This window comes from Vulpes lagopus, chromosome 2 (genome assembly GCF_018345385.1).
Source record: "Vulpes lagopus strain Blue_001 chromosome 2, ASM1834538v1, whole genome shotgun sequence".
Lineage (NCBI taxonomy): Eukaryota > Metazoa > Chordata > Mammalia > Carnivora > Canidae > Vulpes > Vulpes lagopus.
The window spans coordinates 17,828,417-17,854,753 of record NC_054825.1 but is presented as its reverse complement, the minus strand read 5'-3'; the positions used below and the strand labels follow the sequence as shown (position 1 = coordinate 17,854,753).

Genomic DNA, 26,337 nt, shown 5'->3' with positions numbered 1-26,337 from the left:
GTGATTTATTTTTTTTTTACATATTTTTTAATTGGAGTTCAATTTGCCAACATATAGCATAACACCCAGTGCTCATCCCATCAAGTGCCCCCCTCAGTGCCCATCACCCAGTCACCCCCACCCCCGCCCACCTCCCTTTCCACCACCCCTTGTTCGTTTCCCAGAGTTAGGAGTCTCTCATCTTCTGTCTCCCTTTCTGATATTTCCCACTCATTTTTTTTCTCCTTTCCCCTTTATTCCCTTTCACTACTTTTTTTATATTCCCCAAATGAATGAGACCATATAATGTTTGTCCTTCTCCAATTGACTTATTTCACTCAGCATAATACCCTCCAGTTCCATCCACGTCGAAGCAAATAGTGGGTATTTGTCATTTCTAATGGCTGAGGAATATTACATACAACAATAGTTTTAAAGAAGTGACTGGAGAATTAGTATTGCTGCATCCTCTGCTTCCCCATATTTAGCTTTAAGAAATGCCATGAAAGAATAAATAAAATGATATAAAACTTTGAACCATGGGTTCAGATTCAAATTGTGGGTCTGCACCTCAGAGTACACACGTTTATGAGCTAGTAATGTGCAGCTATCCTATAATCTTTAACCATCCAGGGTCACTCTACTGTAATCATTTTACGTTGGTGCGCAATCAGAATCAGGGATTGGGGTTTGTTAAAACATAAATTCTGAGCTCACCTTCAGAGTTTCCAACTCAGAAGGCCTGGGGTTGGGGCTGAAAATATGGATTTCTAACAAGTATCCAGGGGAGGCTGACACTGCTAGTCCAGAGTCACACTAGGTCAGTACCTCTCAAATGGTAGATCTTCTACATCATCTGGGAAATTGATAAAAACCTCAATTCTCAGGCCTCGCCCCAGACCTGCTGAGACAGAGACCCTGAGGGTAGCCCAGCAATTTTGTGTTTTAATAAGCCTTCCAGGTAATTCTGATGCCTAGTAATATTGGAAAACCACTGGTCGTGTATGTGCAGAGAATCAATATCTATTCAGTTCCCAGTACCAGGATTGTTTGTAGGGAAGTACAAGAAGTTAATAGAAGAAGTGTATTTGCCCATAAATTAGGTGCACCTTGTACTTTTCCTGGTTGCAGTCCTGTGTATACAAAATCCCATATGGCCACCTTTCATTTAACTATGTGAGCATAGGACTACAGTGAAAGGCAAACATACCAACTGTGTATGGTCTCCCCACCCCAACTGGTGTAATCCAATGGCCCTGAGCTTGGCACCTGTGGATGGGCTCCTGGTTGGGTTCAGCCTGGGAAGATCTGTACAGCTTCTTGCTTCCAACATCAGTAGCACTTGGATTTGGGATGAACCTTTTTGGATTAGTCTCCCTTCTATTTCACCTGGCCGTAAAATAAAAACTGGGATCCACTTTTAAAGCAACCACATACATTCCGAAAGGCTCCTGACTTGAAAAAAGTCTCCAGGGAATGCATGAAGATCTAAAGATGAGACTTGAGATTGGCCCCTAGGAATGGGCTAGAAATTGTAGGCAAAATGATTAAAAAAAAAAAAAAGTCGAGAGAGAAAGGTGAGCTGAGTTTACTTAGAAACCAACAGACGGGGCAGCCCTGGTGGTGCAGAGGTTTAGCACCGCCTTTGGCTGGGGGTGTGATCCTGGAGACCCAGGATTGAGTCCCACGTGGGGCTCCCTGTGTGGAGTCTGCTTCTCCCTCTGCCTGTGTCTCTGCCTCTCTCTCGCTGTCACTCTGTCATGAATAAATAAATAAAATCTTAAAAAAAAAAAAAGAAACCAACAGATGCACACTTCCTTGGGCTCACTCTGAGACAGTGGTGTTCAGTGTGGGCTGCACATTGGAATTACCAGAAAATCCTGATGCCCAGGCAGCTACACAGATTGATGACATATGACATCAGAATATTCTTGGCTAAGATCCAGGCAGCAGCACTTTTTAAAGTCCCCCAGGTAATTTCACCAGGTTATGGTGAAAGCAGAGACTGAAGCAATTTATATGGCCAAGGTGGAAAATAATGGTGTCAGGGGTTAAGCCTCCTATAATTTTATCAATCTTGATCAAATTTTGCTTTATCTCCCACTACTTCTTCCCTTAACCCCATGACAGGATGTGTGTTAAGAGACAACTCAGCCAAAAATAAGCCTGAATATATCCTATAGAGACAATTGGGTAGCATTTATTTTAAAAAAAATTAAATACAATTAAAATACATTTATCTCTTCAATTTCATGTCCACAAAGATACAAGGCTGCTCATTGTAGCAACTATGATAGCAAAAAAATGGAAAACAACCAGAATGTGTATCAATTGATAATAAACATCATGCCCTTATAATGAAAAATCCTGTAGTCCTTAAGAAAAAATAAAGTAAATTTGTATATATAAATATGAGGTGAGAGTTACCCAAGGAGAGGGAATCATGTGTGCAAAGGCTCTGGGGTAGGAAGGTGCCTGGCATGAGGGAGGCACACAGCCAGCAATGAATGAATGAAAGGAGCAAAGCATGGGGGGGTGAGATTCGGAAAGCATACTGGGCTGAATGGTGGTCCCCAGTGAGATATGTCCATGTCCTCACCCCCAGAACCTTACTTGAAGAAAAGGTTTTTGCAGTTATAATTAAGTATCTTGGGTTAAGGAGATCATTTCGGATTTCCAGGTGGGCCCTAATCCAATGACAAGTGTCCTTATAAGACACAGATGGAAGACAGCTATACAGAGGAGGAACCCACGTTATGGTGAAGGCTGAGACTGAAGCAATTTGGCCAAAAGCCGATGAAGTCTAGTGTCACCACCAAAAACCGGACAAGGCAGAGAACAGATCTTCCCTAAAGCTTCTAGAGGGAGCAAAATTCTGCCAAATCTTGATTTTGGACTTCTGCCTTCTAGAACCATAAGAAAATAGTTTTCCATCATTTAAAGCCAGCAGGTTTGTGGTTAACTTATTACAGTGATAGGGCACTAATAAAGAAGGTCACAGAGACCAGGTGAGAGGGCTTCGGTGGTCTTGCAGGCCACTGTAAGGGCTTAGCTTTCATTCCCTAAATGGAAAGCCGGGAGAGGATGTCATGAACAGAAGTGCTGGGACCTATCTCATTTTCCAACAGGATCACCCTGAATGCCGTAATAGAATAAAGTATGTAATTCCAAATTCCACGATTGTTTTTTATAAGCCAACTGCCTCTAGTTTTTTAATTTAAAAAAAAAACACCATAGACTTTAGAAAGGAAAAGCAATGAAATAAACCATAAAGTAATAAACATTTAGTTAAAATAAAAAACAAACCCAGCATTTAAAAGCTAGAGTAAGGGGCACCTGTATGGTTCAGCGGTTGAGCGTCTGCCTTTGGCTCAGATTGTGATCCCGGGGTCCTGGGATCGGGCCCCCGCATCAGCCTCCCTGCAGGGAGCCTGCTTCTCCCTCTGCCTGTGTCTCTGCCTCTCTCTCTGTGTCTCTCATGAATAAACAAATACATTTTTTTTTTAAATAAAAACTAGACCAAAGCCTGTCAAAGAGTTTCATTCATCTTTACCATCTGGCACCTCATCGAGATCGTCAAAAGGCCCGTGGTCCTGGTGGTGGATCAGCTCTGTCATCAGGATGGCAAAGCTGTAAACATCTCCCTTTGGGGTGCCCGACCAGGGGGCCTCTGGGAGCCACAACAGCTCTGGGACCGTCCAGTGGAACTCTGCAAAGCAAGATGTGTCCTAAGCATGCAGTGGGAAAGGAGCAAGCAGAACCAGAAAAGCCACCCCTCTTTCTCAGGGAAGCACAGAATAATTGCAAGCCTCCAGCCCCTTAGCCCCTAAGGCCCCTAACTTGAAGGGCAGATGGGGATCCCTGGGTATGCAAATACAGAGCAAACAGCCAGGAAGGGCTCTCACAACAACGTGTCAACTGTGCTAACACCTGGCTGTGAGATTATAAGACGTCTTCATTTTTCTTTGCCCTTTCTGTCTTGTCTACATTTTAGAAACTAATTTATTGGGGTATGATTCCTAGGACATAAAATTAACCACAAAAGCAAGCAATTCAGTGGCATGTGGTACATTCGCAATACTGTACAACCAGCCCCCCTATCTAGTTCCAAGACATGTCCATGGCCTCAAAGTAAAATCCCATAGCCATCAAGCAGCCGCTCCCTGTTCCTCCTACCCCCGGCCCTGGGGAACCACCAAGCCGCATTCTGGCTTTACAGATCTCTGTGTTCCGGATAGTTTACATGACCTACAATTAATTTTTTGCTGTGAGGCTTATAGGCTTATTTCATTGTAGGTTACAATCGCTAAAAGAAAATATATTGAGGGGTGGGGAAATAGGGCGGCTACTAGCAGGTTTTCAGAACTTCCCACTGTGTCTTTTTCAGGAAGGCATCCAGGTGTCCTATGTTACAGAAACTCCCCATATGGGCACAGCCAGGCTGCTGGCAAGGGGCTGCTCCAGAGAGGGGTGCTCAGGGCCTTGGGATACTAGTAAGGTGAGACTCCAGGGTGCTCAGTTAACTGTGGACGACTAGTAGGAAGAGTCCAAGCCTCCGTTTGCATTTACAAACGCAAAGGAGGGTTGGACTACCAGCAGAACGTCTTGTCCTGAGCGAGGCATGAGAATCATTCGAGAGCTTTTAAAAAACCATACAGTTGCCCATGCCCGGATTCCACCTTCTGATATTCTGACTCAGTCGATCTGGGGCGGGACCTAGCCACCTACGTATTTTTTAAAGCTTCTCAAGTGAAACTGGAGCACCAAGAGGATGGCACTCATCGTCTTTAAAGTGCCTGCAGGTGGTGCGTGCTGAGTGAGGACACAGGATGATGATGCATTAGAATACAGAGGCCTAAAGAGAAGGGAAGTGACTTGCTTCTGGCTGCCCAGCTCCACCAGGATGAGACCCAGCGTCCTAACTCTGACACCACACCATGGACTCACCACCCTGGAGGCTATTTTGATCTTGCTTCCTTGGGTGAGTAGAACAGCCTCACTCGGTCAACTCCAGAGGAAGGGCTCCTGCGAGTGGGTACATGTGCAAGTGAGCTTCAGGAAGAGGTGGGGTCAGGCGCCCTGTTACCACTCTGCTGATAGCCAGGGGGTCTGCCAGCAGTTACCCAAATAGTTTGTCGATCCCTTGTATGTTCTGTAGGTCCGGCCAGACTTGAGCTCCCACAGCCCAAAGCCAGTCAGCCTCACATGCATCTGGCTGTCCACCAGGCAGTTGGAAGGCTTCAGGTTGCCATGGGACCCCAGGAGGCTCCTGTGGAGGAACGGCATGCCCTGGAAGAGTGAAAATAAGCTAATGAATTAGAGCAGGTGCCACTGGACCCTGCTGGAAGAAACAGAAACACAGACTCAAGCTAGGGAAATGTGCCCATCTCCATGTTCATTTGTTCTAGAGCTATTGACACAGCCCCCTGCCCATGAGTCAACCTGGGTAGGGTCACCCGATTGGGGAAGACTATTTCTGGCCTTCCAGTGTGGACCTATGAAGGCAAGGCCAGCCTAAAATAAATAAGCTAAATAAAATAGAGGCTGACTGAGTGGTCAGACTCCTTAATTGAAATCCCAACTCTAAGAGCACAGAGCAAGTTACTTTATGCTGTAGGCCTCATTTTTTTTCCTTCAAATGGAGGTGACAATAATCCCTACCTTACAGGATGGCCATGGAGGATAAATGTAATAATGTACATGAGGCACCAGACACGGTCCATGACACAAAGTAAATACCCTCCATAAATTGTCATGAAAAATGTGTATAAATATGATAAAGTATATTGACAATATGGAAACACACTATGTAATTAAGAATATTCTTTTTTATCTACATGTCACAAATTATATTCTACTCCTACCTACATAGAATGATTCTATAATAACAGAATATTATACTCTATTATACATGCTTAAAGGTCCGATTTGAGCATTTTGCAAGGGAAAGGCAATAAAATGAGGAGTGTTGAAAAATTCTCATGTCATCCACTGTGGTTTTAAGGGTTTATATCTATTATTATTGTAATAGATAATAAAGCACCATTATTTATGAAGAGGCCCAGAAGGAACACTAGAGTCTGAAGATTTGCATTCATGTCTCCACTTTACCACTCGGTCTCTTCAAGCAAGATACTTTATCTCATTGGGCCTCAATTTGACCATCTATGAGATGGGACTGCCTAGATGCCCACTACTTGAAATCAAGCCTGGGAGCCAGCAGCACCATCACCTGGGAGATTGGCAGAAATGCAGAGTCTTAGGCCTTGCCCCCACCTACTGAAGCAGACTGTGCATTTTCACCAGATCCACAGGAGATTCATGTGCACACAGCCTGAGAGCACCTAACCCCCCCACACACATTGTTCCACACCTTGGCTGCCCATTAAAGTCACCTGTGGACCTTAAAAGAAAAAGAAAAATCTAATGCTTAGACCTGAACATAAGAGCCTATATTAGCTACGGATCACAGGTGGTACAAGGCAAGCCTGATCCTAAGGAATCCAAAGCAAGAGCATGATTAGAATGGAAGAAAGAGTGACAACGGAAAGAACTTACTAAGGGTAAGTCACCAAGGTAGAGAGCATGCTCATTTGGCAAGGAGGTGAGGGCAGAGCACACAGATCTTGTCATAGGCAGGGAGCATCTTAAAGACCTAGACTCGAGGAGGGAAGCAAATTATTTGGGAAGGACAGATAGAGAGGAGATAAATTTGAAAATGAGAACTGTCACAATTGAAGCAGGATCAGATTGAGAGTTATTGGTATTTCTCTGAGATTTCCCAAGGCAGACTAGCAGCAGTGAAATGAAGGCTAAGTGGGCAGGGCTGACTGCATTTCAGAAGTACGCAGGGGTGTACAGGGAGACAGAAGACCCCACTGAATCCTGGGGTCTTCATTTCCTTACCTTCCTCTATGGCTTCACTATAAGACATTGCCATAATATTCATCTAACATTTCCAGTTTCTCAGACTTAAAATACAGACAAAAAGGTTCTATCTTTGATCTGAATCTCTGAACCATTTTCAGAATACTTAGCATGGGAGCTGGGAGAGAGGCAGCAGCTTCAGGATGTCCCAGGTATGAGGTAATGGAGCCATTTACCTGCATCAGCCTGAGAAGCATGGGCCTCAGCACATCTGCCTCTCCCAACAGGTTTCGGAGCAAGAGCAAACATGACCAGGTCTCTCCCAAGGGTCTTACTGGATCTTTTTTTTTTTTTTCTTTTAAGTTTATAGCACTAACCTTATGTGGTTATGTAATTGGTTTTTGTAAGTTCCTTCCATAAACCAATTCATGTAATTCCCCCAGTGGCCCTGTAAAGGCAGGTGGTATTATTGTCAACCTCATTTCACAAAGAATAAGGAAAAGGAGAAACGAAGAATTTCACCTGCCCCCAGTCCCATCGCTGGCCTGTGGTGGAGCAGAGCTGAGAAGCTGCTGTCCCGTTCCCAAGTCCCCACCCTTGGCTAACTGCACAAATGCCCCGTGGCTGATGAAAGACCACTCTGAAGGGCAAAGGTGAGGAATGACTGAACATTGCGTTGAAGCCACATGGCTCTGTGAAAATTCATACCTTGATCTGGATCTATGATGAGCAAATAAATAGCAACGAACCTTTCTTTGAGCACTTTGTACTATGCACCATACTTTATACGTAGCATCAAATTTCATCTGTCCAGGAAATAGGTTAATATTGTCATTCTCTGCTTTCAGTGAGGAAACTCATGGTTTTAATTTGCTCCCACAGAGGGAGGGAAGAGCTGGAATATAAACCCAGGTTGGGTTGCCTTCAAAGCACAGCTGCTTCTAAATCATTAGATTTTACTTTTTCTGGTACCCTGAAAACTGTACGGGGTGCGGGAGGGTAAAAAGCACACCCATTCTCCTAACACCATTCTATAAGAACAGCCAGGTTCAAATGTCTCAAGCCCAGTTGAGGAGGAGGTGAAGTTACCCATGGGTGTGGTACAGGAGGCAGCGGTGGTACCAAGGGTTCCAGCAAGGAGGAAATCGAGGAGCCCTTGAATGGACTATGCACCCAGGAAGGGGGCCTTGGGCCTCATGGTCACCAGATCAGGGACTCAGCTCTCTCTCCCGCAGTGATCACAGTCTGAGTCACTGTCCTGCTTTAGCAAGAAACCTGAGTCACCACTTTCCTGGTAGTACAGGCTAACGTAGAAAGCAGGACAGAGGATACACCACTCCCAGCCCAAAATTCAGTGTTTGTTTTTTGAGATGATAAATGACATTTTTAGAACTGCAACCCACCCACCCAAACCTGAAGGGGCCTGGCTGGAGCTGCCTCTGGAATTCTCCAGGGAGGCTCCAAGAAGCCAAGGTTGAGGCTTGACATCTGCAGAGACCTGTATCCAATCCAGAATTCTCTCTCCTTTCATGGAGACCTCCCCATGCAGCAGGCCTGTCCCAGGTACTCACAACTGTCTCTGCCCTTGCTAGCGCCAGGCCCACCCCAGGCAGGAGACATTTTACTCAGTCACCACTGATTATTCCTGATATCCAGGTTTATTACCAGAATTCATTCCATTAGAACATAAATGAGGTGTTTAGGGATGGCTGAAATCCTAGGAATGTAGTTCTCTCTAAGAGATGGCACACATCTCTTTAGGTTTTTTTTTTTTTATCCGCCTTGGTGGAAATGTATGATTTCATGTATATTGTTACAGACCAGATAGAACTATGAGAGGTTTATGATTTATGTGCCAGATCCCATGCACTTTTGGCAATTCTATTAGCAGCCTATCTGCTAACTACTTTTATTTCTCTACTGAAGAGTTGGGAGGGAGGAGTGCCCACAGGGCTCCTGTTTCTGGATCCCACATTTGGGGACTCTTGTACTTGACAGAAAAGAAATGTAACATGGAAGGAAGAATCTAGCCTTCAGAGGCAGACTGGCTGCAAATCCCACCCTGCCTCTTACCAGTTGGGCAGTTACTTCACTTCACCAAGCCTCATACTGTTTCCTCTTGAGAATGTAGTAAATAATATTATTAATATTGGAGTTAAAGATAAATTAATAGTGGGGGTGCGTGGATGGCTCAGTCAGTTAAGCATCCAACTCTTGATTTTGGCGCAGGTCATGATCTCAGGGTCTTGAGATCCAATCCTGCTGAGTATGGAGCCTGCTTTAAGATTCTGTCTCTCTCCCTCTGTCCCTCCCTGCTCTCTCTAAAAGAGAGAGAGAGAGAGAGAGAGAGAGAGAGAGAAAGAAAGAAAGAAAGAAAGAAAGAAAGAAAGAAAGAAAGAAAGAAAGAATAGTGAAGTTAATTGCTAATTATTAAGAGCACTGTCCAAGAGAAACACTATGTAAGCCACACATATAATTTTCAATTTTTCAGTTAAATAGGTGAAATCAATTTTAATAATATATTTTATTTAAGCCAGTGTATTTAAAAAAACGTATTTTGGCATGTAACCAACATAAAAATAGTGAGATATTTTACATTCTGTTTTTTTTTTTTTTTATCAAGTCTTTGAATCTGGTGTGAATTTCACACAGCACAAGTGAGCTTGAGCTTGCCACATTGCCACTAGCCAATAGTCTCATGTAGCTGGCATTGTTTGGACAGTGCTGACTTATCCCAGAGGATTGTTGGGGGAATGAAATGTCTTTTTCAAGACTTATTTATTTGAGAGAGAGAACTCGTGTGTGAGTGGGGGGAAGAGGGAGAGAGAGAATCTTAAGCAGACTTCACACCCAGCGCGGAGCCCAACATGGGCCTTGATCCCATAACCCTCACTTGAGCTGATATTAAGAGTTTGATGCTTAACTGACTGAGCCATCCAGGTCCCTCATGAGAATGAAACTTTTAAATGTACATGTTTTTAGTACTAGTTAGTACTACTGATGGAGTTATCCATAATAGTAACGTTACTGCTCCTACTAACAATGAACATTTCCTGACACCTGATATGGGGCCGGCATGGTGCTAAGCATACTTACTTCTTGCAACAATTCCATTAAGTGAGTACTGGTGTTCTCTTTAGTTTTTTTTTTATTTATAAATTTATTTTTTATTGGTGTTCAATTTGCCAACATATAGAATAACACCCAGTGCTCATCCCATCAAGTGCCCACCTCAGTGCCCATCACCCAGTCACCCCCACCCCCCGCCCACCTTCCTTTCCACCACCCCTAGTTCGTTTCCCAGAGTTAGGAGTCTTTCATGTTCTGTCTCCCTTTCTGATATTTCCCACTCATTTTTTCTCCTTTCCCCTTTATTCCCTTTCACTATTTTTTATATTCCCCAAATGAATGAGACCATCTAATGTTTGTCCTTCTCCGACTGACTTATTTCACTCAGCATAATACCCTCCAGTTCCATCCACATCGAAGCAAATGGTGGGTATTTGTTGTTTCTAATGGCTGAGGAATATTCCATTGTATACATAAACCACATCTTCTTTATCCATTCATCTTTTGATGGACACTCTTTAGTTTATACACAGGGAAACTGAGGCTCAAGGTAGTTAGGGTCACCTGGCCACTAGTGGAGAGAAGAGTTCAAACCACCAAGACAATTTCTATGCCAAACTGTCCTCCTCCTCTTAATCCACTAAGACTTCTCTTATTTAGAAATGAAGGCCCATCCCTGACTCAAGAAGAGTTTTATAATCTACAAAGCTCCTTCCCAGGCTGGCTCCACTGGGTTGAACTCTTTAGGGACAGGACAATGAGTCTATTCCTCTGTGCCCCCCATGCCCAAAATTGGTCCTGAGCCAAATTAGGTGCTCAACCAACATACGTTTCTTCACTTGAAAACTCTGTAGCATCTCAGGATCTCTCTGTTACCTGGCATAGAATGTTCTGCTCAAATAGACATTAGGAGAGGAATTGCTTTTATGATTGATATATGATGGCCAGAAGCACAATCTGACCCACAGAGTGTAGCCCAGTGCTTGGGTTCCTGTCAAAGTCACCAATGGGAAAGCTCTGAGAAGCTGTAGTGAATTTTCCATTAGTCCCCTTTGAAGGAATGCTGGCAGAGAAATTGGCCTTAAAGGGCCTCTATGTGCCTTGACCTAACTCACCATGAGTTCCTTACACTATCCCATAATATGCATGCCCCACTTCAGAAGACAGCAATCCTTCTAAGACAAGGTACCAAGCTGCACCTTTGGTTTCCCTAGCATGGAGCAGGGGATAGACTGAGTGACCCGCAAGACTGAAGAGCACCAGGGAGACTTTCATTTCACAGTGCCATTCTCATCTACCCCAGCATCTCTCCAGATAAACCTTTGGGTTAACACTTCTTGAAAACCAAATGCCAACTGAAAAAGCTGAACCTATTAGTTATTCATAAGTTACTTGGGGACAACTGACTAGTTTCCTCTTCAGAGGCAATACATATAATGCCAGGGTCAGGAGACAGGTCCCCGGAGTCTAGAGTCCTTCCCTGGGCTGGAGGGAGAGAGGAAAGGGACAGGGGGTGAAGGGAAGGAAGGAAGAGTAGGGTAGAAGAGGATGCCAAGTCAGATCCTTCTATTTTATAACATTCCACCACACAATTTTAGATGTACATTTCCTGACCTTTTTTTTTTCTGTAGCTACATTTTAATCCACTCAGAGATAAAAACAAGTCCCCGTCTTCCTATGAAAGTGCCCAGAGTAAGGCAAACACTTCTGAGATGCTCAATGAAGTCTTACTGAAATACTAACCAACAGTAGTGGCCCAGGGTCATCTGTGAGGAGCCGTCATGGGAGGCTTCAGTTGTCTATCTTTTTGGTAATAACCTAAGATACCAAAGTTTCACAAGTAAGACTCATCTTCTCCGAAGTAAAGATTGATTAAATACTCGAGGAAAAAAAGAAATCTCATTGATATCAATCAAGCCAGCCTCATCTATTAAACTCACATGGAGGCTGAGGTCCAGAGAGGGGAAGTGACTTACCAAAGTCAGTCCAAGAGCCAGTGGCCCTCTTCTGCAGGAGGGCAGAGCTCATGTGTTACCCTGTGTCCCTTCCAACACCCAGGCCAGGCCTCGCCCAGAGGACCCTGTTTGGTGATGAATGGGCTGTTGGTTGACAGATGATGACCACCCATGCCCTTCTGTCCACGTGTCAGACTGAGGGACTTCCTCACTGAGACCGACTCCCACATCATTGCTGTGGTCACCTCCTACGGTGAAAGCCAGCACAGAGTTTACAAGGCATGGCTGGATTGTAGCCCAGGGTGACGAGGACAGCTTCAGGATGCTGGCCCACACTGACATGGCCCCACTACTCACCTTCCATCTGTGAAATGGATATAATGCTAGAGCTACTTTATATTTTGCTGTGAGAATTAAATAAGTGAATACAAAGTGACGGAAAGTAGGCAAAATAAGCATTAATATATTTTAGCTGCTACTACTACTACTGTTATTATTAACCTTTTTTTGCAGACAATACAATGATCTTTGCCTAGGTGTGCATCCCTAGCCTGCTTCTTTGGTCAACAGCCTTGTGGGCATTTTCTGGAGAAAGGAATAAAAAAGGCAGAAGGAAGGGGTGTTAGGAATCCTTTCCCCCAGCTGGCATCCTGGCCTAGTAATCAGCTTTCCTTTGGGGTAAAAAAAGTTCAACCTGACATGTAAATACCCTGCTCCTTCCTGATTGGATAAACTAGAGTTCCTTTCAACTCTAGTGTAAAATATTTCTCAATATTTACTTGAGATCAAGGAGAGAGGAAAAAAAATGGAAAATCTGATCTAAGCGGTGAATTTTATTTGAGTAGTATTTTGTTACTTAATAGTATTTTATTCTGAGGAAGATGAGAATTTTCCAGAAAGATTACAGTTCAGTTTAACCCAAGACACAGAACAACTCAGAAATTCTGGTATTTGTTCTTTAAATAAGTTTTACATCACCCAGTTACCCCATCTCCAGCACTGGCTATTATACTATATGTTGGCAAATCAAACTTCAATTAAAAAATAAAATAAAAATAAATAAGTTTTACTTACATTGACTATGTCATACACAAACGAGAGCTTGAATATCCATCCAATGAGATAATCTATCTCATTATCTGAGTTTCTCAAAACATCCTGAAAAAAACAGTTATTCAAATTATTACCAGTGACTTCACTGGAAGCACAGGGATCTTCACATGTTGAATGGATTTGATTCCAATCCACTGGATGATTTGACCAGAACTACTACAATCCAAGGCACAGTACTCTATAGCCACTACTGGAAATTTCCCAGGAGACATCATAGCCTGACTCAATGTTGAGAAAATCATGCAGTCTGGAGTCATAAATACTTCCTCATTCCTAACATAAAGCTGAGGGTCACATAACACCATGGGTAGGATGAGCCCAGAAACACAATTCGGAAGTGGCCATATTGTGTTAGGAGATGATAACAGGCTCAGACAATTTCCACCCAGAGCAAAGGAAACCAGACTGTTGGCAATTCCACTGCTAACCGTACCCCCTGCAGGTGGCCCAACAAGATAATTCAGGTCTTGCAATTAGACCAGAGAGGAACCGTTCTTGGACAAAGGACGAAGCATTGGTAAGGTTCCTTATTAGCTGCTGCTAATCAAACTTAAAGGAAGATTTACTAGTTTACTTATTTTAAGACTCCCCTGTTTTTTTTGTTTTTTTTGTTTTGTTTTTTGTTTTTGTTTTTGTTTTGTTTTTGTTTTTTTTTTTGCAATAATGGGTGACAATGCAGATGTTGGATGGTTCTGTGCAAGTACCAAAGAAGGGAAAGATGTTTTCATGCTTTAATTCATATACCTGAAAATAATAATAGTAGCTTACAATTATAGTGTGTGTTCTGTGCCAGGAACTCTGCTATGTGCTTTACATACTCGCAGTTAGTTCTCGCAAGAGAAAAGGTGAGAAAAGAACTATGACTGCTCCCATTTTACAGAAGAGGAAATCGATGCTCAAAAAGTAAAATAATGTGTTGAATATTATGCAACTTATTAGTGGCAGAGCTGGGAGGTAAACCCAGGAGGTCTGCCTCTAGCAAATAAACCAGAGGAATGATCAAGGTCTAACCTTAGCCATGGGGATTAACTAAAACCACGTCACAGTAAATAGACCTGGCTCTGCTTCCTGATGATGTTCATGGCTGTCAATGCCAGTGTGTAGGGGCCATGGCAGGTCATAGGGTTTTTTTTTAAGATTTTATTTATTTATTCATGAGAGACACACACAGAGAGAGGCAGAGACACAGGCAGAGGGAGAAGCAGGCTCCATGCAGGGAACCCAATGGGGGACTCGATCCTGGGTCTCCAGGATCACGCCCTGGGCTGAAGGTGGCGCTAAACCGCTGAGCCACCCAGGCTGCCCCCACAAGGTCATACATAGATTTTGAGCAAGAAATCAGACCTCATGAATCTGCCTCTATCCAAGGATCCAAGTTCAAGGGAGGTGAGCAGCCCTCAAAGACACAGAGGATGGGGAAACAGAATTAAGACCAGAAGAATTAAGGGGAAAGAGCAAGGCTGGAAGGTGTCCCAGATTTCAGGTGCCTGAGTCAGGCTAAAGGATCTGAAGCCTAATGTCTGAGCTGTCAGGGGATGGGGATAGTGGGCCAAGGTGACAGAAGCAGTTTCCCACCATTGATCCTTTGGACTTGGATGTTCCCAGATGGGGATGGGAGCTGGCAGCGGAGAGCCAGAGAACAGCACTACTTTCTCTCCTCCAGGGGCAAGGACCTCACCAGCTGAATTTCCTGCAGCACAGATGGCTTCCTGACCCAGGCTTTTGCTTGGTTACCAACATAGCAGATGGCCACATGGCTTCCCTGGAACCAGAGACAGAGTGGCATGTTCTTAATCTAGGATGATCCAAAAAAAGCTTGACTCAGAAAAGACTAGGAAAACTGGTAAGAAACCCATCTACGAAAGAGACCATCAAGCTCCTCACTGCCCGCATGAGTCCTAGGGAGGCACTGTGCTGCGTGTAGGTGCTCAGCTAGCTGCTGAATACATGAGATCTCATTTTACAGACAACACAGTCCTGCGAAGGCCAGTATGATTAGCCTGTTTCCAGATGAGATCATTGAGGTTAAGTGACTTGTCCAAGGTCACACATTTGTAAGAAGTACAGCCAGAATTTGAACTCCAAGATCACACTGTTTCTATTTTACAGTAATGTCCCATTTTCATTCAGAGGAATAGTGGGCTGAGGTCTTAAGAGTAAGACTAGAGTCAAATACCTGGATCAAGCCCATTTCTACTACTTACTCCCTACATAATCTTGAACAAGGGATTTAGCTTCCCCAAGCTTCCATTTCCACATCTGTACTATGGAGATTAAAAATAAAACCTATCTCATAGGGTTCTTATAAGGGTCCAGTGAGTTAAAATATGTAACACTGTCAACTCAAAGCTGGGCACATATCAACTTTCACTCAGTAGCATATCTTCTTGTCTGTCATTATCTATTGAGTCTGCTTTTAGAGAGTCCATCAATCACCACAAGTCATAGGACAACCTATAAAAAATCTGCATAGAAGAGAGAGAATCTGGACATAAGAGAAAGTAAGCCTCAGCATGATTTAAATGTCAACCAAGATCTGCCATTTTTAGGATGGGGATAACTGCAAAGAACTCAGGACTGTGATGGGGGTTCCATGGAGGCAGGGACCCCTGTGGGATGGAAGTGAAGGTCCTTGGAAAAGGTAATGTTTAAGCTGAACCCTAAGGACAAGAAGGTTCCAGATGGAGTGGGACAGGGATGGCAGGCATGGCATGGTCTGAGGGCAAAACACACATGGCATAAGCAGCAAGACCCATTGGATGAGTACAGGATTTAGGCTAGGAAAAACAATTTTTCTGAAAGTGGGCTGGGACTAGGCAGTAGAGATCCTTGAGCATCTATTACAGAGTTTGGACACTATCGTACCAGCAATAGAGGTGGAGACCCCAGTGATAACGATGCTTGAGGGAGAGGAGAGCCAACATTTCAGGAGGATTAACCAATCCAGACACACTCTGGATTGATGGCTGCCATCTCTAAGTGGTTACTTGACCATAATATACAGTTTCATATGAATAAAGGTCCATAGGGTTTTATGGGTGATAATCTCCAAGGCAGTTTTTTTGTAGCTGGAAAACCCAACTGAACACTTACTAGAAAAATAAGTTCAGTTGCCATAAGGAAAGTGTTGGCTCCAATCTTTGCTAAAACCAGGTTAGGGCAAAGAACAAGTCTTCCCTTGCTTAGAGCTTTTGGCCCCTACTCTCTAGAACTTCCATTTCAAAGAATAAATATAAGGGGATTTTTTTTCTTCACATATTTTTCACCCAGGGGACTTGAACTTCTAAAGGAGGGCTAAGCACAGGCAACCATAATGGTCTAGGGTGTGGGAGAGAGCATGAGAAAGGCAGGCAGAAATTATGCTGCAAGCTACAGCAACTGCCAATGCTTACACCACAGCAACATCATTACCCACAAGTGATTCATCAGAGCTGAAGTACCAAGGATGCAGTAATCCATGCTCTAGGACGACAATGTCCAATAAGGTGGCCATTAGCCACACAAGGCTAAATACATTTAAATTAATTAAAATAATATAAAACTTAATCAGTTCCCCAGCACACTAATGCTTAATAGTCTTGTAATGGTACCATACTAGACTGTGCAGATTTAGAATATTTTCACCTTCATAGAAAGTTCTCTTGGACAGAGCTGAGTCTAATCTAGAAGCCAGCATAGGAATCACCTGGGAGCTTGTTAGGGAAAATGCAGAATCTCGGGCCCCACTCCAGACCTACTCAACCAGCATCTTCTTTTTAAACAAGAGCTCCAGGTGTTTCATACCCACATTAAAGTTTGAGAAGCACCAGTTTGGAGTCACAGTACTACCCTGGCTTTTACTTAGAGTGTCCCTCTATTCATAATACTCCGCCTGACAGAAAGGACATATGGGGAATGGGACAGAGACACATACTAGGACCTACTTGCCACCATTCTGCCCTCAGTAGTACCTGGTAAAGCCCCCCTGGGGCATAAAAGAGCTCTTCCCCCTGCTGGCTCTTGACAAAGGATCTCGCAGAAATCATCACACTAGATGAATTACTTTTGTCCCTTCTTGACACAGGGGTGCCTCTCTGGGATGGATGGCTGTTCCATCCAAGCAATTCCATTGTTCTCAGCAGCATGACCAAGTACTGAAGAAACTGTGGCTTTTATCAGTGAGGAAAATGAGTGCTAAGGTCACACAGTTAATAAATGGGAGACCCAGGACTCCAATTCTGATCCGTCTGACCCAAGGTGTGAGTGCTTTGCTACTATATATGTCATTCTTGTGTCTATACCACTAAGATGATGCTATGGTTCAGGCTCTGGGGTCCAACTGCCCAAATTCAAGTTCTGGCTCTGGCACTTAACTAGATGTGTCACCTTATGTCAGAATCCTCTTTCTAAATGAGCATCTAACTGCATTACCACCCAATTTAATACCCCCAGTGCCTCCCCAATGTTCAGAAAATGTGTTTGACACCCAGAAACCCTGTTTTTCAAGAAGAGTCTTAACTGGAACCCTACTGCAGAAACCAGGTAGGACAAAGCAGAGCTGCCTTAGTTGAAGAGGGAAAAGGGAGGCTCAGGATTCTTCTCTGTCACACCTTCACCCTCAAACTATCGTTCACCTCCCCGCCCCCCAGACCAGTGAGCCCCAGAATCTCTACAGACACTTGAAAATGACTTGCTAATGAATCTCAATCTGATCTTAACATTTTGGAGCCTCCTTGACTTTGGTACCTCCAAGTCACCTTTTTCTGGAAATTCCTAACTCATTTATTGAATAAATAGTATACCTAAGGATAACAATCTTAAAAAAAAAAAAAAAAGAATACTACAAATGACAATTTTGAAAATAAAGCCAATATAACAGGAACAACATGTATATAACATGAGAGAAATATTTGATTCTGATCCATAGTGTATTCCTTATCTTTAAAATCAACCCAAATGTCTGTTAGAACAAACTTGTATACTTTGGTCCACTTTTAGTGCTTTTTCACAAGCAACAACATTCTAGAACATTTTTATTTTGCTTTAAGCCATTTAAGATTCATACATCTGATCAAGTACATAGGTTCTTGTTATTCTCTTTATATCTTGAATAGCATGTACTCCTAAGCAAGCACTATCTAAAATTCTAAGATGATTGATATTTAAAATAAAATTCATTTCACTTGTAGGTTTCTAATAAATTAAGATGAAGGTAAAATTTACTCCCCAAGAACGAAGAGCTCTTCTTAAACTACAGAAACCCAAGTCTATCTTTCTACTTTAAAGGACATTTCTCACCATTTCCAGTAGGGCAATAAATGCTCCAAAATAATCAGTATATGCTTGCAAATATTGCACTTTAATATTAATGATAAAAACAGAGAAAAAGAAAAATGGAAAGAAAGATATTTCAAAATTCCAAGCAAAAATATGCTAAGTCATAAGAGATGGCCACGATAGTATTTTTTGAAATTATGTAAATGTTATATATTTATCAAATAATGTTATGCTGACTAAATGTGTGCTAAGCCCCCCAGCACTGAGTCCCCCACATCTTGGCACACCCTGTGTTACTTCTCTCCTGGTCACTGCTAGCAAACCACTCTTCCCAAATGTCACCTCTTTTCTGGAGCCTTCACAATGCTGGATTTGCTCCCTCCATTCGCGGGGCTTCTGTCTCACCTTGTAGACACCTTTCAGAGCACTTTTCTTCCTCCGAAGACATCATTTGCGGTGTGACCCCGTGCCTTGCACTATGCTTGGTCTGCAGCCAATGTCTAATGTGTGTGTGTTGACCACATGAATGCTACTGTCTTCATCATCAGTTGATTAAAGGAGTTAATGTGGTTTTGAAAATGACTAAATGCTGTCCAGGAGTCAGTTTTAATGTTTGGACAGGATATATGGGTTCTTATACCCACAGGGTATTAGAGCTGAAGGGAATCTTCGAGACCATCTGATCATTTCTAAGTATTCAGAAACTGAGGCCCAGAAATGACGTTCCCAAAGATATTCATCAAGGAAGAAGTGGGAGGCCCACAAGCAGAATGCAGGGCTCAAGACTCTGTTATGCACCCACTTTATAAATGAGCCAGCTTCAGCTTTCAGAAATCCCTAGATGAGATCCCTTCCACAAATCACACACAGTGAGCAGGAAATGGATACGTGAGCCAGGTGTGGCCTCACTTGTTCTGGGGCAGAATGGTGATGTCATCATGATTGATTTGCCACCAAATGTCTTTATTTCGCTTTTGCGATTTTCCACTCTGCATCCGTAAAACCAGGCCTATGATGACAGCTCCCAAGACAGAAATCAGGAGGGTCATTGTGAGGATCACAGGAGTCACACCTGGAGGGCAGAGACGAGTCATTACTACAGCCTGTCAAAAATGGAAGTGAGCACATCCCAGCTCCCCTGCCGGTCCTGCCAAGCAGATGCCTCAAGCTAGGATACACTGGGTCCATTCAGACTTGTCTCTTCCAAGAATTCTTTTCTGACCTCCGCTCTGGTTCCTGTGGCAACTACACTCACCTCCCCATCTGTAGAAACTTCCATCATAGAGAATGGTGATGACTTCCGACTGCTTTTACCACTGCCACTTTTACTGAACATTTACTATTTGCTCCTCTTAGAGTTGTTCTCAGCTGTGATCCATCTAACTCCAGAATGGGCTTCCCACCACCAGGCAACACTCCCTTGTTCAGACTCTAACTCCTTAGAAATGAGGTCTCTGAGACTCACATCCTCAGAGCCAGGCTTCCCGAGAGCTGAGGTTCTCTGCAGGGTAGGCAGGTGATGTGAGAGACTCTGGGGGTTGCTGCAGGTGGAGGGTGCTGCTGGCTGTAGTGGGTGGAGGCCCAGGATGCTGCTAAGCATCCCACAGTGCACAGGACACATCCCCACACAAAAAGCATCCTGCCCCAAATGTCAGTAGCACCACTGCTGTTGAGACACCCTACGCTGACCTGTAGAAGCAGGTGTAGGTTCACAGAGAACACTGTAAAATCCACAGCCGTGTCTGTCTTCTGGGAGGGAGCTGTGGAGCCAACTAGTCATGGAGAAATTCATTATGGTCTTTAAAAAAAAAAGACAGTTAAAAAAAAAAAGACAGTTAAAGGTCAGTGCCCACTTGATTTATTGCACTGTGTCTCTACCTTAATGGGAGCAACTAAAACAGGATGTCATTTGCAAGAGGCAGGCCTTGGTCTCTTAATTCAAACATTTGGTGACCCATTCAATTTCTGCACCTTACCTAAACTCTTCATTTTTTTTAAAAAAGATTTTCTCTATCCATTCACGAGAAACAGAGAGAGAGGCAGAGACACAGCAGAGAGAGAAGCAGACTCCCTGCAGGGACTCCAAAGCGGGACTCGATCCCAGGACCCTGAGATCACACCCTGAGCCAAAGGCAGACGCTCAACCACTGAGTCACCCAGGTGCCCTAGACTCTTCAAATTCACGTGCAGATAATCTAATTCATGGAAGGGCAATATCTTTCTGTTGGGTAAAAAAGCAAGCCTAATCTTTTGATTTAAACCCTGTCACTTTTGATTTAAAAATGATGTGCCAATTTTCCAGCACTGCTGGGATTTTCTCCTGTGGTTGATAGAGACAAATCTTGTTACAGAGCACCTGACACTTAACAGACCAAAGCATCTTCCCCTAACTTGGAAAATGTCTGCTCCTACAACACTGAAGTTCTATTTTGCCAAGGTTATTTCATTTCCTGGGCCAACTTACTTTGGCACATTAAAATTCCAAGAAAGTAGGGAGGAAAAAAGTGTCGAATCAAATCTGTATTAGGGGTGGTGACGGTGGGGACAAATAGAAATTCAATTAAGTTTTAGGTTTCCTTTCAGTTTTCTCATTGATTTAGAGCTGAGAGGGGAAAAATAGAGTTTTCTAAGGATTCCTGGGTACAGGAACCCAGGACAGAACCCAGGTCCTGGTGTCCACAAGCTCTCCATTTGGGAATCAGACTGCCTGGTGAGTGGGTTTGGCCAGCTGGAACTCAACCCTGAAGGGGGCCACTGTGTTCTATCACCCCTAGGCCAGGGCCTCTCCCCGAGATCACAGGCCAGTGGGACTGCCAGGCTGCTGCATCAGAGGAGGCCCAGGTCCCGATGGAGGTGCACTTGGGTGGTATTGTGTTCTAAACTGGAATCTGAAGTGGCTGAGCCACACCCATGATCAAGAGCAAGATTATTTTAAAGACCCAAAGTTGATCTTCATGAGAGTTCAGAGAGCTACAGACAACCTGTGTGGTAGATTCCAGGAGCTAGATCCCACACTGGCCTCACAGTAGGAACCCCCAGACCACCCTCCCCTCCCAGGTCCCTTCCTGTAGCACCATCTAAATGCCAAGAAGTGTCCGCCCAGTACCTGATGACTTTCTGGTAGCTGGAAAGTAATAGTGCAGGAAAGGAAGAAAGAGGGACCCGTTTCTGGACTCCTGTAGGGCATAGACCAAGTAATCCATGTGCCTTTCCCCCTGGGAGTCCACAATCACGGGACCAATGATTCCTGGGAAGAGAGAAGATGCTATGATGAAGAGGAGGGAGAGGTGCCCGTGGCTCAAAATGCCAGCCTGCCAGCTCCTCTCAGCAGAACCCCCACCTCAAAGCCACCAAAAGCCAGCCCAGAGGTTTTTGCCATTTCCGGGAATCTGAGGGATAGTCAAGGAGGAGTATGAGAAAACCAAGATGGTTCAGAAGGAGTCCCCTTATGGAGCACAAAAGCCACTTTGGGAAGGGAGGTATATGTCGCTAGGCCTATGCTGGAGAGCCCATCCAGGATTTAAAGGAAGAAGAAGAAAGAAGAAGAAGAAGAAGAAGAAGAAGAAGAAGAAGAAGAAGAAGAAGAAGAAGAAGAAGAAGAAGAAGAAGAAGAAGAAGAAGAAGAAGAAGAAGAAGAAGAAGAAGAAGAAGGAGGAGGAGGAGGAGGAGGAGGAGGAGGAGGAGGAGGAGGAGGAGGAGGAGAAGGAGAAGGAGAAGGAGAAGGAGAAGGAGGAGGAGAAGGAGGAGGAGGAAGAAGCAACAGCTAAGCTGTTTTTAACTAATTTCACATAAAACCCAAGATTTGTGCTTCTCTACAACAATCAGATGTGACAAAAGGAGGTCAGTGACATGCCAGGCTCCAGGCACGAGTTTGCAAACTCTATTCTCAGTGAGTCCCTTCCCTCCTGGTTTTGGTTTGTGTCTGGCATTGACACGGGGCCTGGTCCTGGCCAAGGTGTGTTCTTTGTCCCTGCTAGATGTGCTCAACCCCACGCACAAAGGGCACATCACGGATCCCAGAGGAGTAAAGCACAGCTCCTCCACACCTGCGACTAAGGACCCCTGGCCTGACATGGGACTCACTGCTGATGTGTTCCCAATGGGGACAGGACTCTAGAGGACCATTTATTCAGCGCCTGCTACGTGCCCAGCACTGCAAGTCATGGTGATTTCACACAACTTGTCCCAGTTGACCTTGCAGAGGAGGCATCAGATCCTTAACAACCAGAGGTAGGAAGTCGACTCCCCTGGGTTTTCAGAGCCGGGAAGAGGCAGGCCTATTGGGCCCCCGCCTCCTTCCCAGCAGCCCACACGGCCTTGCTGTGCACAGGCGTGCTGGCACCCTGAATGTAGGGACTGAGTGCAACTCCCTGCTAAGGTTTGCACAGAGGGGCCAGGGCAAGTGCCACAACCAGCACTGCTGCTTTCAGCATGAAGTTTCCTCATTGCACCAAGAGGGGAGGCGAGCTCTGTTTCCTAATATTACCTCCTTGGCCAAGGGCCTCTTTTCGATTGGTGTAAAGACCTGCAGCCCTAACTAGTTCTGTGGTTGTGGTCCTGGCCACTGTGTGGCAGAAATGAAGACAAGAAGCAGAGACTTATATCCTGCTTCTGTCAAGGGCCGGTCCTACAGCTCATAAGAGAACAGAAGCCAGTTTAGGAGGAGTGAGTGGCCTCCAGCCTTGAGTCTCTGAAAGCCCAATCACCCCAGAACCCCAAGGTGACATGCCTTGGGCTCTCTTAAAGGGTCTTGCTGGCTCTCATGCCCTCCCCTAATTCTAGCATTAGAAATTTCTAAAAGGGCAGGAGAGAAGAACTAAATTAATCTGGTAGAGAGGATAAAACAAGAACAGGAAGACACACTCCCCACTCACCCCACCTCTTTTTTTTTTTTTTTTTCAAGCAAATGCTTCAGGGTCATAAAGAAAGGGAGGGAGGAGAACCAGTTTTCCTCTTGGAAAAGGACCTGATGGAGCACACGTGAACTGAGTCTGTGAAAACCCCCCAAAGCAGGCCTTTGCTGGCCTCTGTAAGTCTCAGGACAAAGCTTAGGCTGTCATGTGTCAGGTGAGTGAAAAGCCAATGAAAACACAAATAGCTAGCATTTAGTGAGCACATACTATGTGCAGAGCACTCAGGAGGTATCAGGTACACCTCAGTGTTAACACAACAGTAAGAACCTGAGCTACTAGGGGAAGTCATACTCAGGTCTGAGTGTGACTTCTGGTTTCACCATCTAATGACCTTGTCGCCTCAGACAAGTGCATCATCTTTCTACCCTGGGTTTACTCCCCTGGATAATATAATCCAAACAGTAATAGTTCTGCCTCAAGGGTTGTGGGAGGATTAAAAGAGAAAGCCCACAGAAGCTCTTGGAACCCAGCTTGGTATGAGGTGAGCCCTTGATCCATTCTGGCTATGATCACCATATGTGGCAGGAGGTTATGAGCTCTGTCTTGGAAATGAGAAACTTGGAACACCAAAAAGCAGTAGCAGTTGGTCAGCACACCGAGTGAGTCCTTGCCAAGCCTATCCATCCTCACCACTGCCAGGAAAGCCAGAGAGGGTAAATCCATCACTGGAGGCCGAGAGTCATGAATCAGGTCCCACATCCTTGAGTTTTATTCTTGATGGAATCAGTTGGAAAGGAGCTGTGAGAGAGACTGTCTGCACTTTTGGCCAGGGAGCAACGTGCCCCAGGCCCTCTCCCCGGCCTGGGCAGCCTTCTGGACAGAGCACAGAGAATGGCCCTGGCAGCCTGAAGGCTGAACCTGAACCAGCCCCAGCGGAGGACCAAACTCCCTCGGAGAGACTCCCTGACTCGAGGAGGCTGGCCCCTAGCCACCGGCCCAGCCTCTCAAAGCCCCAGGAGCAGCAGGCCTGTGTCTGGGGTGCAGGGAAATCCACAGCAGCCAAGCCCCTCGCTGTGCAGTGCCCCTCGGCTGGAGGCCCTCAGGGTGCGGACCACCTGGCACCCATCCCGGAGCTCTCTTCCGGCCTTAGCCAGCGCCCGCACCATCTCCACGTGCAGCAGCACGGGATCGTGAAGGTAGGCCAGTAAGGGCTCACCTTCAGTGGGGGAGGCAGAGGCAGGGAGGACTCTCTCCATCCTCCTCCCCTCGTACCACATGCACACATGCACACAGGCACCTCATCTCCATCACTCCAGGGGGGGAGGACGGCCGCCCACATGCCTGGGCCTGTGCTACCACGGAGGACACTGCCTGTTTGGGGCCTAGGGACAGGGGATCCCAATTAGATCATGTGATCTAGGAGCACCTCTTTAAGCCAAAGGTGGGAGGCAGTATGGTTTAAATGAAAGAGGGCAGATTTGGGAGCCAGGCTGGCTCTGCTACTTTACTGGCTGTGAGGCTCGGGGTAAGTTCCATAACCTCTCTGAATCTCTCCGAACCTTACTTCGCTTATTTACGAAATGAAGAGAAAGCCACAGTCATGGTGAATATCAGGAGAGTTAAATGCCTGGCACATAGCAGGTCTTCAATATTATATGTTCTCTTCATTTAGTCAACAAAAATATAAGTGCCCACCAAGGGGCTAGGCACCGTTCTCCCCGTAGAACCTGGTACAGAGCTAACACTTAGTAGGTGATGCCCCCCAAATATTTATCCATTGATCGTCTTTTCTTCTGTGTTAGGATCCACAATGGGTCACCTTGTTCTTAATGGAACCCTTGTCATCAGTGACCCATCACCACCTTGAAGGGCACCTCAGCCACACACTGGGAGTCGTAGCTCCAGCTCTAGCCAAAGGTGTCTCCATCAAAAGTGGAAATAGGATACTTTGTCCCATTGTCCCACACATTCGGAGATCACCACTGGCTGCTGATCTCTCTCCTGTCTTCTCCCAACCCAAACCATCTGCTTGCCTTGATCTGTCCTAGCTCTACATCTCTGATCCCTCCATTCTGGTTCCTGGTCCTGGCATCCTGCTGGGAAAGGGAATTGTGATCTGAGTCCACCTCCATGTATCTACTGGATTATTAGATCCTCAAAACTGCAGCCCGGAGGCAGACGTCCTCAGGAGTCTCAACTTGCAGGTGAAGAGACAGATGTGTAGGGAGGTTAAGCAAGACCTGCAGTTAGTAAATAACAAAACTGGGATGGGAGCCTAGGTTTCTAACTCCAAAGCCACTGACATTTCACCTAGCAACCTCTGTCCTACCCTGTGGTGCTGGGGTGCAGATTTCACAAGACAGCATCAGACAACTGTTTATTGTGGGCTCTGGAAGATGAGAAAGTGTGTGTGTGTTTGTGTGTGTGTGCACGTGCATATGCATGTGTGTATATCTGTGTGTATGTGTGTTAGGGGACAGGGACAAGCAGAGGGGATACAAGAGGGAGACTCAGCCAAACGCAAATACTCCCCAAGTAGGGGGCAGGGAGGCCCCACACCAGACCTGCTCTTCCGCGGAGATGGAGCTCTAGAAGGGCGGTATCCTCAGCCTTTGGTAGACTTGTTTCCAGAAGCCTTCATCTCCAGGGTCTTCTCCATAGGAGTCCAGAGTTATGAGAAGCAGTGACTCATAGATGGTGGGGAAGTGTGTCACCTTCTGATTTGTCAATACCTCCTTCCAAAAACTGTCCTAAAACACAAAGAAATAAATGCAACCATTTGTAAGAAATAACCCTGTTCAAGGGAACCGCATAAAGACAATGTCAAATTTGAATCTCTCCCTTGTAATTCTCTGAAACACAATGACTCTGGGAGGCCTGCCATGCTAGGTCCACATTTTTGAGCCAGCACTGAAGCAGTGGGACAGAAGCCAAAAAATAATAGAAAAGAATAAAAAAATCATGTGGGGTGTCAAGCAGCCTAGATTCAGAAATTTTACCTTCTAGCAATCGGTAGCAAAAAAACTTTAAACATTTAGGACTGTTGATTCTCAATTTTCTGCCTGTGGTTTCAGTGGTTTGTTAGGATCATTATTATCTACATTATTATTTTTTTAAATAAAATTTTATATAATTGTATTTATTTTCTAATACAAAAAAAAGGAGGGGGAATCTATTGCAGAAAATATATAGGTTTATCCTATTTTCCTTCATATTAACATCTAGCTTTCCAAACAACATTTTAA

General features: G+C 44.8%; 1 pseudogene; it reads right to left on the bottom strand.

Annotated features, from left to right (window-relative positions):
• LOC121476803 overlaps positions 1 to 26,337 on the bottom strand; it is a 46,910-nt pseudogene that overhangs the window by 13,382 nt on the left and 7,191 nt on the right.